The 18,267-nt window shown below is 43.0% G+C and overlaps 1 protein-coding gene and 1 long non-coding RNA gene across 10 annotated transcripts in view; one reads left to right on the top strand and one right to left on the bottom strand.

Moving 5' to 3' along the window:
• Positions 1-18,267, bottom strand: part of FRMD4A (FERM domain containing 4A) — a 614,972-nt gene that overhangs the window by 254,132 nt on the left and 342,573 nt on the right. The gene's annotated exons all lie outside the window — the stretch shown is intronic.
• LOC128328070 (uncharacterized) lies at positions 118-18,022 on the top strand. The gene is made up of 3 exons (XR_008308982.1): positions 118-142; positions 399-632; positions 16,475-18,022. It is a non-coding gene; the product is annotated as an uncharacterized LOC128328070 (long non-coding RNA).

The following is an 18,267-nucleotide window of genomic DNA, read 5'->3' as shown; positions in this document are numbered from 1 at the left end:
ATGGTGGGAAGGGCAAAGGAGGGGGACTGATGCGCGGGCGGAGGGGTGGAGAGAAGGAGAGAGTCGCGGGGGGTGGGGGAAGCATCAGCTAGCGACCGACGGCCAGTGCTGGGTGAGGCGAAATGCAAGAGCTCTCAGCAAGGTCAGGCGGGATGTGAGGATGCTGGCCAGAGTCTGTTCTTCAGCTCTGCTTGCTCTCATCTGGGTGTAGAATTGACTGGCAGTGGTACCAAACGTGAGCAGGAAAAGGAGACTGGGGAAATGGAGGGAAATGGAGACCGGGATTCTCCTTCTCCTCACTTGCCTTTCAATCATAATAGCCGTACTGAGTGGTGGGGCAGAAAAGTAAAAAAGAGGTAGCCTTGATTTGTTCATCTTTCCATTTCCTTTTCCTGCAGGAGTTGTTGAAACCAAACTTATGGTTTGAGCTATGTTAGGAGCAGGAAGGAGCTCTGCTGAGTCAGTGAACAGTCTTAATGGAAAGGAAGAAGGTGAAGGAAGAAGGCTTGTCTTCCTTGCTTTGTAAACCCCCCCCCCCCACATTCCTACCCCTTCTTCAAACCAAAACAAATCCATCAGGAGGCCTGAATCATTTGGAAAGAAACCTCTCTGAAAAGTGCAACTGAGCACAGGTATGTATGGTCTTTTTCAACAAGCGACACCAAGCTACCAGTCCACAACTCTTTCAAACACCAACACTTCTTTGCTCATGTGCAGAACAGAATGTTCTCAACATGCTTGTAAATACCATGAATATAATTTAACTTTAAAGTGGTCTTGTCTCTAAGCGCTTGCATGGTCATCACTTGTGATCTGGAATTTTCGTCAGGCAAATGGCAGGACTCAGAGGCGTAACTATAGGGGGGGCAGGGGGGGCACGTGCCCCGGGCGCCATCTTTTCTGGTCACGTGGGGGGCGCCACCATGACAAAAAAAAATTTTTTAAATTTTTTGTTAATACAAATGTTTCCTGCTCAGTGCAGCAGCGCTGCAGCAGTCAAGGGAGTACGTTGGCGCCCCCTCCCCCACGAGCGGTCCCTTACGCGCCGCCCGTGCCCCCCCATTGCTTTGCTGGTGCCTGGCGGCCAGTCAGTGGCCTGGCTTGGCGGCGGCGGCGGGCGCTTGTGAGGAAAAACCTAAGTATAATGTAGTATGTTGGGGGGGGGCGCCATTTCAGTGCTTGCTCCGGGCGCCGTTTCCCCTAGTTACGCCTCTGGCAGGACTTATTTCTTTTTAAAATTATTTTCTTTTTTGCTGTGCCTCTATGGACAGTGGCAACTTCAGCAGCTCTTGAAGCACTGATAGTGTTCCAAGAAGCTGGATCCTGTTGGTTGCCATTCTTTCCTTCTAAAATGCACCAGGAAATGACCCCACATGACATTGCGATTTCCTGGTGCATTTTAGAGAAGAAAAATGGCAACCTACAGGAGTCAGCTGCTGGGAACATTATCAGTACTTCAAGCAGTGTTGAAAGGACAAGTCTCTCAATGGCTACTAGTCTGAGGGCTATAGGCCACCTCCAGCCTGAGAAGGCAAGATGCCTCTAAATGCCAGTTGCAGGGAGCAACAGCAGGAGAGAGGGCATGCACATACCTCCTGCCTGTGGGCTTTCCAGAGGCATCTAGTGGTGGGCCACTGTGTGAAATAGGATGCTGGACTAGATAGGCCTTGGGCCTGATCCAGCAGGGCTGTTCTTATGTTCTTAAACTGCTGCTGCCCCTAGAAGTGGGCCCACAGAAGTACAGCTAACAAAAAAAGAAATAAGTCCTCTCAATGCCACCACAAGAAGAGTAAGCCCTCCCACACACAGAAAGCAGGAAGATATTTTGTCTTAATGTCCAATGGATCTCAAGCTGGTTCTGGTATAGAGAATGGCCTGGCTAGAACCTGGCCGTCTAGGTTTCCCACATACCTTACTCTGGACTCATTGGAGCAAATAGGGGTGGCAAAAGGTACTTTCTGCCTTATCCCTTGCCCATGGGGGGTAGCCCCTTTCCAAAATCAACCCTTTCAAGCTTTTAAAGTGGCACAAGGGGTGGGGAGGAGTTCCTTAACTGTGGTTAAAAATCAGCATTATGTCCATATCTCACTGAACAATAGCTTTGTTTATTAAATTATAAGTTACCTCATACTTCCTTCAATTTCTCATTTGAGGCTTAGAAAATATGCAGATGTATTTAAATTTAATTATTCAGTCTGTTAAAAGACAGATGATTAATCAAGGCTTCTAAGACTAGCTCCTGTTTTCTCAACCAGAGTTTTAAGAAAGCTGGTATTACATCTGTATTGGGCCATGGTCCAAGATGATGTTTAGTATTTTCCTATTGATTCTCTGTTATAGTAACATAGCCTTTCCAATTCCAATTTGTCTTTACCAATTATATCTAGCCTCACTAACTAATCAGATGGGGCATTTGTTGGTTAATCCACTCATTATAGCAGCCCTTAGAAAAGCAGATTAACAGCCTATGCATGTTTACATAAATAGGAAGTCCCGCTGAGTTCAATGGAGCTTACACCCTTGGAACTGTCCACTGAATTGTAGTGTTAAAATTATAGTTGTTAAAATGGATTTTCATGATTTCCCCATAATTATTTGCATCCTTTATTTCAACTTCTTAAGAATGTTTTACCAAAATTCCGAGGAAAAACTAGAAACAACATCATTTGTGCCAAACTTCTTCCTCTTATGTCTTTTACTCTGAAAGAAGCAACACTTAATTGGACAGAAACCGGCAACAAATTGCTGTTTTCCAAGGCATGAACCCAAGCACCACAACCAAGCAGGAATCCTAAAGAACATTTAACTTTAAAGTATGCATAGATCAGATTATAAGATTCAAAAACAGTAATAGATACAGGCATATAGCCACCATTGAGCTGGGGGCTTGAAAGTCCTGGGGCTGCTAGTTTTCAGGGGCTGTCTGCCACCTCCCCAGTGCCTAGAATGGGGGTTCTTGTACCCTTGCATTGGGTGCCCCCATTTGCAATACCTGTCAGGACACGGATGCTTCTGGCCACCTCGATGGCCATGTTTGGCCTCAACTCTGAGCTGACATGGCCTGATGTCATCACTGAGGAGATCCCAGCTCTCATTCAATTCCAGCAAGAACAGTTTACAACAGATATCATCTGCCTCCACTATCTGGCAAAGCAGCAGGACTACACCTGACAGTGACCCTGCCTGGCATCCACCAGGGCTGTACATCATGCAGAGCTCTATGGGAATAAGGGAATAATGAGGGGCTGATCATGGAGGAGGTTGAACAATGGAGAGGGAGCCCTGCAAATGACTCCAAGAAGATGGTGTGGGGAGGACAGGAAGGCGAGAGGGCTCCCATCTTCAGATTTTGTCCCAGGGTCCACTCCAACTTTGCTATGCCCATGAATAGAGACCTTTATTTTATTTGTTACTTAGTAACAAATAAAAGTCAAGAAATAACTTGTTTAATTCTCATTTTGTAAAGTAGATCGCGTGCTGCTTCTGGAAAGCTAAAGCAGGCAGCTGTAATTTGCCTCAGTTTGTGTCTCTTGTACAGATATCCCAGAGTAGCATTTTCTAGAGTGGGTGACAGATTCTTTAGAGTTTGGTTTGATAAATAAATAAATAAATAAATAAATAAAGTTTGATAAATAGATAGATAGATAAATAAATAAATCCCAGACTGGAAACCTGATAAAGGTAAAGTGTGCTGTCGAGTCGGTGTCAACTCCTGACAACTACAGAGCCCCATGGCTGTCATTGGTAGAATAGAGGAGGGGTTTAGCATTGCCATCTCCCACATAGTATGTAGTATGAGATGATGCCTTTCAGCATCTTCCTATATCACTGCTGCCCAATGTAGGTGTTTCCCATAGTCTGGGAAACATACCAGTGGGAATTCAAAGTGGCAACCTCTGGCTTGCTGGTCAAGTTATTTCCCCATTAGGTGGTTCCAAAAACCTGACAATGTGCTGAAATACATTTAATAAAATATTAATGCCTTCTTGAACTCAAAATAAGCACCCACAAAGGAGGCTGCCTTGTTTATTTTATTTTATTTTATTTTATTTAACATATTTATATACTTCCAAAAATGTATGTCTCTGAGCAGTTTACAATAAAACAGTACAAATTAAAACAAAATCACCACCTAGATATTTACATACCAGGCAGTATAAAATATGATAAATAAAATAAACATTAAAATAATTTAAAATGTAACACAATGTTAAAAACTGTAAGTCTAATTAAAAGCCGGTGTGAACAAATGTGTCTTAACTGCCATTTTAAATTTGTCAGAGATGGGGAGGCTCGGCAGCAGAGAAGTCCCGATCTTGAGTAACCATCAGATGAGCCAGTGGCAACTGCAGATGAACCTCTCAAGGTGATCTTGATGGGTGGTGGTGGTGGGACACATGGCCAGGGCCTAAGCTGTTTCATGCATATCAAGGGCTGCAGTTTTATGCACAAGACCACTCCCAACCAGGGACTTGAATGAGGCAAAATGAGGCAGGGGCTCAGGCGGCACCTGTGCTCTGGAGTGGTGAGCGAGGGCATCTTGCTCCACCCACAGGCATCACCTCACTTTTCCTCCTGCTGTTGCTACTGGTCCTAGTTCTTTGCCGCCTTCCCTTCCCTCATGAGGGATCGCTCGGCTACTTAATCTTCTGAGCAGTCAATCTCCAGTTTCAATACTCAGCTGCCTAGAAGGTTAAGCAGTCTGGTGATCCCATATAAGGGAAGGGAGGCTGACAAAGAAAGTGTAGCTGGGCACTCCCTTCTTCTCTTTCCCCACTTCCAGCTATAGGTGTCCATCTAGGTGTGGGGTGAGGAAAGAAAGTGAGCGAGGAGGTCCCCAGCTCTGTGCTCTCTGTGTTCCCTCCCTTGCACAGGATCACCAGGCTTCTTAATCATCTGGGCAGTGGAGCATTTAAAATGGAGATCAGCAGGGAGCTTATCTCCAGTTTAAATGTCCAGCTGTCCAGGAAGCAGCCTGGCAATCCCATGCGCGGATGAGGGGAAGGAAAACAACAGAGAGAGCAAAGATGGGCACTTTCTCTTTTGCTCCCCCTGCATCTTCTATGTCCAGATATCCATCTAACTAGATGGATAAATAGGTAGAAGGTACATGGCGGGGGGTGGGGGAGGCAACAAGAGAGCTTTGTTGAGCCCAGCTTTGTTCTCTCTATTGCCTCCCTTGTAGCCTCTCCTGCACAGGTTCACTGGAGTGCTTAACGTTCTGGACAGTTAGGCATTTAAATGGGGGATGGGCTCCCTGTCAATTTCCAGTTTAAATGCCTGATGCTCCAAACGCCAAGCATCCTGGCAATCCACACTAAGGAGGTACAACTGGCACCACCCACTGAGAGTGATGCTGGCATCAGAGGCTTGGTCAGAGTTGGCTCTGGCAGCACCCCTGCTCAAGCTGGCACAGCACAAGACCCACTGAACTCAATGGGATATACTTGGAAAGTTATTACTGAGTAAACATACAAACATTGCACTGTAACTGAGTTACTATTCTGGTCTAGCCTCCCTCCAGTTGGCCAGAACGAGAAATTCTGCTGTGTCTCTGCACTGAGTGTGATTGGATCATTTCAGTTCTTCCTGATGCACATTCAGGATGCAGCAGAATTACCTGTCTTCAGAGGAAATATGCCCAGGACAGTGACTCATACAAAAACATGGGCTATTTTGAGTGGGGATTGTTTTCCCTTTAACACTCTCTGAGCCTGTTCTCACAACCAAATGGAGGTAGGCTAGATGGAAGGTAGGAGCCTACCTTCCATAGCACCATATGGAACACCATATGTTTGGAACACCATAGCAGACAACCAGAACCTCCATTTGGCTCTGCAGCTCACCCACCCACATGAATACCATAGCACCATTCTCCAGAGCTGAAATTGGGAGATGCAGCCTCCAGCTATACTACAATGCATTGTGTGAGCAGCAGGGAGGCAGCCTGTCTCCTACCTCACTTTTAACCTGGGTAGTGGATATGGGCTACCCAGGTTTGGAGTTGCTGGGTTAGGTAGCTTCCCAATTCCCTAGACAGCCACAGATTCCCGAGTTAATACTGTCCTATATGGTACTAACCAAAGAAGGGGGAAGTAGTATCATGAAATGCAATAGAAAATGAAGTGTCCAAATAAATATACAAATAATACAATCAAAACAGCATATAATATGTAATTGTTTGTTCATCTCACAATCTTACAAAATGATACTCAGATACATGGTATATCAAAGATGTTTGTTGTTATCATACAACAAACAATTTCATGAACAAACCTGTTCTCACAACCACAGGAATCTGCAGTCATGAGAACAGGCTCTCTAAAACTCAACCTTTAAGGGTATAAGAATAAAATCTGAATCCAGCTGTTAGTTAAAAAAATCTGCCTCAGCAGTATCAGAAGTTTGGAAGACACTAAGGCTATTCACACATCGGGGACGGAGGAGGCCACACAGAATTTACCTTCCCCCCAGACAATCCAGGAAAAGCTGGGATGATGCGTCCAGGCTTCCACATATCCCATCCCACAATGCACCACATGATGAACATGGTGCATTGGGGGATACCTGCATGAAGCAGGTGGTCTAGGCAAGCATCCCGAGCACTCGCATGACCACCTGAGCCCTTAACTTTGGTAAAAGGCTGGGGTAAAAAGCTGGGTCAGCTAGGGATGGGCTACCCTAGCCTGGGTTAGGCTGCTCGTGAAAACAGCCTTACTGTGTAGCATGTATGGAAGGCTAGCAGGAGATAAAGCTTGATGAGAAACTTGAGGTAAAGAAGATAGGGAGAAAATGAAAACAGGAAGGGACAAATTTGTTTCATCTATTATTAAATAAATGAGTTCACATAGTGAAAATTGGTGAGGTATACATTTTTAAAATAAAATAAATAATAACATGGATATAAAGCATTTATGCTGGTTGGTTTGCACTTCAAAAGGATGATGAAAATATTGTTCCTCCTACCAGTGGGTATCAGAGATGTCCCAAAATCTTAACATGGGGTTTGCAAAAATCTTCAGGAATGTATTGTTAGGAAAACCCAGAGTACCCTAAATTCTGGAGGAATTATGATGAACCAACCAAGAGAGAAAACACAGCTTCATTTGCAGTTTTTTCTTAAAACATTTGCTTGCCAAAGAATGGAAGTAAATATCTAATAAATGCAGTATAATTCCATGATTCTGATCTGAAGTGGCTGTTATAGGACTCAGAAACAGAATACTAGGCTAAGTAAGCAATTGGTCTGATCCATTGTGGCAGTTCTTACATTCTCGTGTTCCATTCAGTCTAAACTGTGATTAATTGCTCTTCCGAGATTTTTTAAATAGTGAGCCCAAAGCAGCAACCCCCAAACCACAGACAGCTCACTCAAAAATGCACAGCGGAATCAGCCATAAAAGGCACCAAATTCACATAATGAGATCCAGACAAGATGACCTGCAAACAACAGAGGGGATAAAACCTATAAAATACTAAATGCCCATTGCACAACTGCAGTATATTTTGAACTATATATATCTCCAAGATGTTACCAGTTAACTTAAGAGAAAGCACTGTTTAAACTCTAGAGGCGGCAAAACCTTCCATTTCCACCCACCTCTTCAGCTAATTCCCAGGGCAATCTCCGAAGAAGAAATGGTGGGAACAGAGGAAGGATTTGGTTTTCAACAAAATACGCCTCCAGGGCTTCAGCTCAATTTTCACACAGACTACACTTAAAATAATCTCCAAGAGTCAGAGGAGGAAGTCAGCGCAATAATTCCTCCATTCATTAGAGTAAGAAAAGTGTGGTTTTGGCAGAAGACTGCACTGCTTAGATAGGCACATTAAACAGAACTGGAATGTCCATAACTCATACTGAATGTGAAGGAGCAAAATCTTTAATAGAGGAAAAGGCTGGGATGCTGCCCAGGTGACTTTGGAAAGTGGAGGTCAGAGCAATGTATATGGAGTTTCTCATATTTATGACACTGCTGCCCTATTTAGCACAGCACTCCCAGGATCTCTGGATGGCTTAGTAAGAACAAACTATTCTGTTGTGAGAATAGTAGTATTACTACTAGCAAAATCCTAGTCATTACAGGTGCCTGTAAACTGCAAAGACTCTTGGAAGATGTCATGCATCGACTGTAGGATCCTTGTTAGTGGGTGATGGGCAAGTTTTTCCCTAAGTGTCTCTAAGTACAGTGTTTTACTTTTCTCCATAAGAATAAATGGAAACCATCCATTTACAGTATATGGAGAAAGGTAATTGAGTATAAATGGAGGCTAAACTTGTTACCTGCCTTTGATGACCCAGCTATTGAGAACAAAGCCTGGTAGTCCCCATCGGGGTTCTGCTTTCTCAGTCATACCTGTGTGTGGCAGAATGTTGGGAACTGGCTAATATCTATATCACCACCAATGTATGTGGCACCTAACAGAGTACCATTAGGGGAAAAAGACAGGGTCCTTTCTCTAGTCTAGGAACTTACAATATAGATTTCAACAAAAGAAAAGAGGAGGGAAGGGAGAGAAAAGGGATGGGCGTGACCAAATGCAGTTAGACATATTTAGGCTTCATTTCGCTGGGGAAGAGGGCCAAGGCATTGAGACAAAGGATGAATAGAAAAGGTGCATTTTGCAGAGGGATTTGGAGCAAATTAGGAGAGCCAGCGTGGTGTAGTGGTTAGAGTGCTGGACTAGGACCGGGGAGACCCAAGTTCAAATCCCCATTCAGCCATGAAAATAGCTGGGTGACTCTGGGCCAGTCACTTCTCTCTCAGCCTAACCTACTTCACAGGGTTGTTGTGAAAGAGAAACTCAAATATGTAGTACACCGTTCTGGGCTCCTTGGAGGAAGAGTGGGATATAAATGTAATAATAATAATAATAATAACAACAACAACAACGTTTCTACCAAAGCATAGAAGGAGAAACTGCAAGAAACCTAGAAACACCAAATAAAGAAGAAACAATGCAATTCTGGTGGAAATTATGGGACAATCCAATAGACTATAATAAAAAAGCAGGCTAGGTGAAAGAGGTCAAAAAATGTAACCAACAAATGCAAGATCTAATAATAACACCAGAATTAATAAGTGAAAGAGCAAAGAAAAAAATTGGACTACGCCAGGAGACGATGAACTGTATGGCTTTTGGCTTAAACACCTAACAAGCCTTCATAAACAACTATCAAAACAGTTCAATCACATTTTGCAAGGAGGTGATATTGAACAATGGCTAACAACTGGGAAAACTCATCTCATAATGAAAGACCCAGAAAAAGGTGCAGTTCCAAGTAATTATAGACCGATAACCTGCCTGCCAACCATGTTCAAATTATTAACTGGAATAATAGCAGATGAAGTGATGCAACACTTATTAACTACCAAACAGCTTCCAGTTGAACAGAAAGGAAATTGCTCGAACACCAGAGGCACAAAAGACCAGCTGCTGATTGACAAAATGATTTTAGAAAACTGCAAGAGAAGAAAAACAAATCTAAGTGTTGCATGGATTGACTACAAGAAAGCCTTCGACTCATTGCCTCACACATGGATACTAAAATGTTTAGAAACAACTGGTGTCAGCAACAACGTTCAGATATTTATTAAAAAAGCAATGAGCATGTGAGTACACAGTTAACAATCAATGGCGAGGGACTTGGACAGGTTAGCATTAGAAGAGGCATTTTCCAAGGGGACTCACTATCCCCTCTGTTGTTTGTAATCGCCATGACTCCACTTTCACAAATACTAAACAGAACAGGCCTTGGATACCAAACATATAAAACATCAAGTAAAATCAACCATCTGCTGTACATGGACGATCTGAAGCTGTATGGAAAGTCCCAGTCAGAAATTGAATCACTGCTAAACACTGTCCGTATATTCAGTAGCGATATAGCAATGGAGTTTGGACTAGACAAGTGTGCTGCATTAATAATGAACAGAGGAAAAATAAGAAAAACAGAAGGAATAGAACTGCCCATCAAGAACCTGGAAGAGAAAGAACATTACAAATACTTGGGCATACTCCAGGAGGATAACATCGCACACACTGAAGTTAAAAGAAAAATTGGAAGTGAATACATCAGGAGAGTTAGAAAAATCCTCAAGTCCAAACTCAATGGCGGGAACACCATACAAGCCATAAACACCTGGGCTATACCTATTATCAGATACACTGCAGGAATAATAGACTGGACCCAGGCAGAGCTAGAGACACTAGATTGTAAGACCAGGAAAATAATGACCATCAATCATGCTCTACACCCCCACAGTGATGTAGATAGGCTATACCTCCCTCGCAGCTCAGGCGGAAGAGGAATGCTGCAAGTCAGAGGAGGAGAAAAGAGGCCTTGAAGAATATATCAAGGACAGTGAAGAAGATACACTTTAAATGGTCAATAATGAGAAACTATTCAACACCAATGAAACAAAGCAGGCCTACAAGAAAGAACAAGTCAAGAACCGAGCAGAAAAATGGAAAAATAAGCCACTCCATGGTCAATATTTGCACAATATAAGTGGAAAATCAAACATCACCAAGACCTGGCAATGGCTTAAGAATGGCAACTTGAAGAAAGAAACAGAGGGTTTAATACTGGCTACACAAGAACAAGCACTAAGAACAAATGCAATAAGAGCAAAAGTCAAAAAATCAACAACAAACAGCAAGTGCCATCTTTGTAAAGAAGCAGATGAAACCGTTGACCACCTAATCAGCTGTTGTAAAAATATCGCACAGACTGACTACAAACAAAGGCATGATAAGATAGCAGGGATGATGCACTGCAACATCTGCAAAAAATACAAGCTACCTCTAGCCAAAGATTGGTGGGACCATAAAATTGAGAAAGTTGTAGAAAATGAAGATGTGAAAATATTATGGTACTTCCAACTACATCTGCCACACAATACACCAGATATAACTGTAGCTGAGAAGAAAGAAAAACAAGTCAAACTAATTGACATAGCAATACCAGGGGATAGCAGAATAGAAGAAAAAGAAATAGAAAAAAATCACAAAATACAAAGATCTACAAACTGAAATAGAAAGGTTGTGGCAGAAGAAGACCAAAATAATCCCAGTAGTAACTGGCGCCCTAGGTGCAATTCCAAAACAACTTGAAGAGCACCTCAACACCACAGGGCAGGGGTGGGGAACCTTGGCACTCCAGCTGTTGTTGAACTACAACTCCCATCATCCCCAGCCACAATTATTGTGGCTGGGGATGGTGGGAGTTGTAGTTCAAAAACAGCTGGAGTGCCAAGGTTCCCCACCCCTGCCATAGGGGCCACAGAAATCACCATCGGCCAATTACAAAAAGCAGCTTTACTGGGAACAGCCTATATTCTGCGACGATATCTATAATAACAGCAAAAAAAATTATAATAAAATCCAGCCATCCCAGGTCCTTGGGTAGGACTTGATGTCTGGATAAAACAAACCAGTCTATAACACCTGTCTGACTGTTACAACAACAACAACAGCAACAACAACAACATCATCATCATCATCATCATCATCATATCCCTGATATACATGGAAGTCAACTATTTTTTTGTTGGGACCATCCTTCACCCTCTGCTAAGCTTTGGCGCTCTTAACCTTGAACTTTGGGGCCAAAGTCCAGGGCCTCCACACCCTCTGCCCCCCTCCCAATCCTCTTTAGTCTGTCCTGGGTGGTGGTGTGGTCACCCAGGTCAGTGCTGGCCCACACTGTGCCGGGGGGCCGAGGGTGATTGTGACCTGTGCCGGGTGTGTTAGAGACAGAGTGGAGAGTGTGGAAAGAAATATGTGGGATTGGAATATGTTATGTTGTGTGTTGAAATGTTTCTGCTAATGCGTATTTGCATAAATATACCTGTTTTATATTCTTACATTCTTGTGAGTTTGGTTGCTGTTTGTGCCCTCAAGAACCCACGTGTTAAGAAACCTTTGTTCGTCACAGTGTGTGCAGGGGGATGATGCTTAACTTGTAGCGGGGGGAGGGGGGCTCCAAAGGCTCTTAGGTCCAGGCTCCAAAATTACCAAGTGCATCACAGCTGCTGAGACACAAAAGTCATGCAAGTTGTGACAGGTCTGGAATGCCTAAGGTTGCAGTTAGTTCTCTAAAGAGTCCCAGTGATTTTCTCCCATTACTTTTCAGAGAGAGCAGAATGGAATTGGGTGGTATAAAGGGTGCTGACAAACAATAGGCTCCAGGATCTCTTTGCTTTCTACAAACCCTCAGATTTGGTTTGCTCAAAATTTGATAACTTCTTAGATTCTATCCACTTACATGTGCAAACCCAACATAATTGCTATGCAATACAATAATGCATCCCAAGATGAAACTAAGATGCATCAACAGCCCCTAAATAATTTAGGTGCTTCTTTCCTCAGTGCAAAGAGTGCCAGCTTCTAACTGACTGGGTAAACAAGTCAGACATCCAAATAAGTTCTTTTCTCATATAAAAACTCCAGATCAGGGAGGGGGAAGCTAGTCCAATAATCAGATCTGAGGTGATACAAACCCTTTCAGAGGATTTATCACTGGAAACAATCATGATGAAACATTTCTCTGATAAAGTACTCAATTGTTTCATATTGTATCAGATCAAATTGGACTGGATTGGGGTTGGGGTCTTACCTGCCAGGAAGAATTGGCTCCCTTTGATCTTCTTAGGAGAAATAAGATGCCTTCTGGGCAGCTGCCATTTAAAATGCCACCTTTCCTTCTTTTTCTCTCACCCCACAATGCAATGGAGAAGAAAGCAACGTTGTGTCCATTCCTCAGTGGGAAAAGAGTTGCTCTCTGTAATTAGAGGGAGAGGCCATTTTCTTTCCAGTAATGCACTGGGGAGAGGGGACACAACATTGTGACTTTGCTTCTTTCTTCATTGCACTGTAGGGTGGGAGAAAGGAAGGAAAAGTGGCATTTTAAAATGCTACTGTTGTGGCTGCCCAGAAGGCAGCCAATTTCACCTGAGAAAACCAAATGGAGCTGGTTCTTCCTAGGGCCCCCCACCCCAATGACAGTACAATGTGATACTTACTGAGATCACATCAATAATAATCCTAATAATTACATTTGTGCACACACAGTGCTAAATTACATACTAAGGTTGTTCACATAGCCCTGTATATGCTGGGCAGAGAGGGCAGGGAGGAAGGCAGGATCACACCTACTTTTCCCCCAAGATGGTCCTGTTTGTTCCTTTGACTGTGCAGTTCACACATCCACATGAGCAGCACTGCCAGGAGCCACACAGCTATCTGGAGGCCAGGGAAAGGAAGCCTGGCCTCCAGAAATCCCTCAGTGCACCAGGCTCTAGGTGCCCGGCTCTGTGGCTGCTTGAGTTGCAGGTAGCCTGAGCAGACACATGACTGGGATGAGAGGTAGAAGGGCATGCTCACGCCCTTCTACCTTGGTAATAGCCCGGGGTGGGGGGGAACTCGGCGGTGCCCAATCCTGTTGCCCCACACATGAGCAGCCCTGCCTCGGTAGGGCTGCACAAGCCCAGCTAGGGCTGTTCGTGTGAACAGCCTCACTCTCTCATCCATGTCTTAATACAGATTTCTGAGGATAAAAATAACAAACAGTTGACTCATGGTCAGTGGTGGTTAGTTGTGAGAGTAGGTATAGTCATGTCTTTGTAAATATATATATACAGAGCAATGAAGCCTAATCATTCTGTAACTGACTGACTGTCATCCTTCATCTCCATATAGTCCTTACCTACTACACAACTTCCAAGATCTAAAGCCATCACTATTCTCAATCTCTTAGTTATAAGATGAACAAATTGCTGTTCATCATGCTTGTATTAAGATTTTCATTTGCAAGAGTTTAATAGAAGAGAACTCCAGTTTTACAAGGTAATCATAGCAGGCTTACCTACAGCAAATCCTCACTTCACAGAATGTAATCAGGACAAGCTTTTTCTGAAAATATTTCTGACCCCAAAAGACCACAGTCCTGAACATAACTGTGCATCAGCATGGAAGCTTACTTAGGAATGGAGCCTGTGTTTACATTTAAGCGCCACTGCCTAATGCCTTTAAAAAATAACCAAATGACAGAACATTTTGATGGGAAAACCTTGCTTTGGAAGGATTCTTTGAATACCTGATTGTTAAGAGTATTTGTATTTGAAACTATAGTCACAGCAGAAGTATGCAAAGTATTGCAGCCATAAAAGAGTGGGAGCCATTTCTACATGGCTGGGTTCTGCATCACATCACTAACGCCTGCATCCAGGAAATAGGAGGAGAGATAGTGTGGTTATTCACTATACATGTCCCATATCTCACTTGTTTCCCCCCAATACTGACACTACCATTGCAACATGGGAACTGATGACACAGGGATCCTCAGGACATATTTTTGTGATGCACAGTGGGCTTCAAAGGGAAATTGCCCCTCCCTCCACTTGTGTGACAGTGTACCAGTCGTTTCAAACTCAGCACTGCTAGTCTGGATATTAGCCAGTGACATGTCTGACCAAAAGTGTCAAGTGCCCCTAGCTTTGTGGTATTATTAATGCCTGAAACTAGGACTGCGATGTTTAATTGATTAGTCTCTTTGAATAATTAACCAAACACCTGTATCCCAGTTTTTAAAAGGCCTCAGTGAACTGGGCACTTCTCAGGCTCAAGCCAACATAGCACTAACACGGAAGGGTTACTTTGTGCTGAGAATGGCACTTGCATCTCCCTGGAAGTAGTTTCTTGCCTCAACCAACCTGGCAGGAAGTAAACAAAGCAGGGCGAGACCTGACACAATGCCTCCACTCCAGCATAGGTCCCCCCACTGTTTTCTGGATGGGGAAGACTCTTAAGCAGGATGCTGGACAACTTGGTATGAAAAACCCCAACTTCAAGTATACATTGATGGAATCTGAGCTGTCAGTGACTGACCAGGAGAGGGATCTTGGGGCCGTGGTGGACAGCTCATTGAAAGGGTCGACTCAATGTGTGGCAGCTGTGAAAAGGGCCAATTCCATGCTAGGGATCATTAGGAAGAGGACTGAAAATAAAACTTCTAATATATTATACAAAACTAAGGTGCAGCCACACTTGGAGTACTGCGTACAATTCTGGTCACCACATCTAAAGGACATTGTAGAACTGGGAAAGGTGCAGAAGAGGGCAACCAAGATGATCAGGAGCCTAGAGCACATTTCTTATGAGGCAAGGCTACAACACCTGGGGCTTTTTAGTTTAGAAAAAATGCAACTGTGGGGAGACATGATAGAGGTCTATAAAATCATGCATGGTGGGAAGAAAGCGGATAGAGATAAATTCTTCTCCCTCTCACATAACACTAGAACCAGAGGTTATCCCATGAAATTGATTGCCAGGACATTTAGGACCAACAAACGGAAGTACTTTTTCACACAACAAATACTCAACTTGTGGAATTCTCTGCCACACGATTTGGTGACAGCCAACAACCTGGATGGCTTTAAGAGGAATTTGGATAACTTCATGGAGTTGAGGTCTATCAACGGCTACTAGTTAGAGGGCTATAGGCCACCTCCAGCCTCAAAGGCAGGATGTCTCTTAGTACCAGTTGCAGGGAAGTAACAGCAGGAGAGAGCGCATGCCCTCAACTCCTGCCTGTAGGCTTCCAGCAGCATCTGGTGGGCCACTGCGTGAAACAGGATGCTAGACTAGATGGGCCTTGGGCCTGATCCAACAGTTCTTAACTTGCCCCTTGGTCTGATCCAGCAGACTTTTCTTATGTACTTTTATACACACACACACACACAGTAAACTGGGAGAATTTGCCAGTAAACAATCCATTGGGTAAACAATCCATACCACCACTTTTAAGTGATTTGAAGGTTTTAATGATGTATGTGTGCTGTTTTTCATAAGCAAATGCACAAGATTCAGAAGATCAGGATCCCTTAATAAGTAAGAGAATCGACTGTCTCAGGAAATGACATGAAAATTACTACATATAGTAATAATATATCATTGCATTATTTTTCACCAGCATTTATTTATTTATTTATTTATTTATTTGATTGATTTCTATACCGCCCTTCCAAAAATGGCTCAGGGCGGTTTACACGGAGAAATAACAAACAAATAAAATAAAAAGCATGTTATTTTTCATCAAAGCTATTGGTTTTATACATACACTAGTTTATGCAAATTTAATAAATACAATCAACTAAAAATCATACAATTAATTGACAGACATTTATTTAATTGAGTGACAGCCTTGGCTAAACTTTTGCCATGTCTGCAGTTCCCTAGCAGAATTATTTATTCTGGATTTGGACCTTATTATAATAACATCAAATAGTGGCAGCAAAGGGTGCCAGCACAACCCTATAGAAAGTAATATGGGATATGTGTAGAATTAGGAATTGATGAATTATATGGATTTACAATCTGGTGGTTTCCCCTCTAACCATGTTGAAAGATTAAAAACACTATTTGAAACTATCTGCAGTTCAATTATTAATTTTTCTTTATCTGTTAACAGAACAAGCCCCTCTTATCTGCTCATCATTGGCAAACTCTTGACTTCCTACAAGAACATAGTAGAAGCATAGCATGGACAGGTGCTTGTTGTTTCCATAGAGGAAATTGGCCTCTGCTTGAATCAAGCATTAGCAGAGCTGTCATGAAGAGCTGAACCAGCACCAAAATGGCCTAGGAAGAGTAAGATACTCCCCACTGAATCATATGTGTCTTTGATTAAGCCTGAGTTCCTGGCACAACAAAAGAAGTACTAAAAGCAAGTGAAGTTGGTCCCTTTGTCAATTTCAAAACCAAACATTTTCCTGCCTTGGGGATTTTGCAGAGCACAGAACCTTATAATAAGGTCCTTTCTTCCACAGATATGTATGGTTTTTTGATCCTGTACTAGAGGTTCATTCTGGAGGTTCTTGGGAAGTATAATAACTGCTACTGCAATGGGAGTTTGGTGATGCAAGCTGCCAAATACTGCTCCAGAAACCCACCTAGCCAAGTATCCAGCTTTGTGCTTACCACCTTTCGCCGCTAAGCTGAATCACTGGCTGCAGAGCCTCTAAGTTGGAGCACTGGACTGCAGAATAGTTATTGAGCTGAAATCACCAGCCCTGAGCACTCCTTACGTGGAATTGTTGTGAGGACTACACTGGACTGCCATGAACACTTTCCCCCCACCCCAATACTTATCTTTGATATTTACATAAACATACAAAAGAAACCAATTTTTTTTAAAAAAAAAAACACCAGGTAAAACTCAGCTCAGGAACACTTCTTTTATTATTACTTCACTTCATCCATTTAGAATCTTTAAAAATACATTTATAAAATAAAAACCATTTCCAGTCTCCGAGGTCTTGTATACACAGTAAGCTAGATTCCTTGGATCACGTTCTGTGTGGGCTTGTCACAGGACTATCCCTGTGCCTGACTACCTGAGAGTTCTTAGACTCCCAAGCAGAAACCTAAAGAGAAACCTCTGAGGCTGGGTCATTCCCTAGGTGGGCTTGATGTTGGCTACTCCCTGCACCCGACCATCTGGAAATCCCAGCACTCCCCTTTGCTGGTTATGGGCATCTGCACTGTCATGCAGGCACCCTGCTGCCTCTCCTCGCCCTCCTTTGGCAGAACCTTTGCAAGGGAACTCAAATCTTCTCCAGGCACTTCTCTCTCAGCCTAACCTACTTCACAGGGTTGTTGTGAAAGAGAAACTCAAGTATGTAGTACACCGCTCTGGGCTCCTTGGAGGAAGAGCGGGATATAAATGTAATAAATAAATAAATAAATAAATAAAATTTTGGCACTGCACACACAACAGCAAATATGGACAGGTAACAAAATGCTCTTTCCCCTCCCCCCTCACTCACCCCCCCTCCTTTTTCTACCCACATTCCAATGCCTGCCAATCACCAAACTTTTAGAGCCTTCACTTCCTCTCCCTCCTTATCTAGTCCCCAGAAGCTACCTTCACTCCTTGTGTAACCGCAATAGTATCATAGTTGCAAAATATCACTGTTCACATTGTGCTTCTGGTTTATCAATAAACTTTATTCCTTAATTTCAAAATTATTGTCTCTGAGTCTGTTGCTTCCCTGAGATACCCTAACATGGGCATTTGCCTGTATCCAGCCTGTGGTCTATTTGTTATGCACACTTGCAAATTTGATTTTCAAGCTAATTCCCCCAGTTTGTTCTAAAAGCATAGACACACACTTATGTAAGCAAGTGGTATCAGATCTTAACAACCTAACAGTTTGCAGTGTGTGACCCACCTTCTCTTGAGTTTTGTAAAACTTTACTTAA

The sequence above is a fragment of the Hemicordylus capensis genome, chromosome 5, assembly GCF_027244095.1.
Source record: "Hemicordylus capensis ecotype Gifberg chromosome 5, rHemCap1.1.pri, whole genome shotgun sequence".
Lineage (NCBI taxonomy): Eukaryota > Metazoa > Chordata > Lepidosauria > Squamata > Cordylidae > Hemicordylus > Hemicordylus capensis.
The sequence above is the reverse complement of the archived record's forward strand: the minus strand, read 5'-3'. Positions and strand labels throughout refer to the sequence as shown.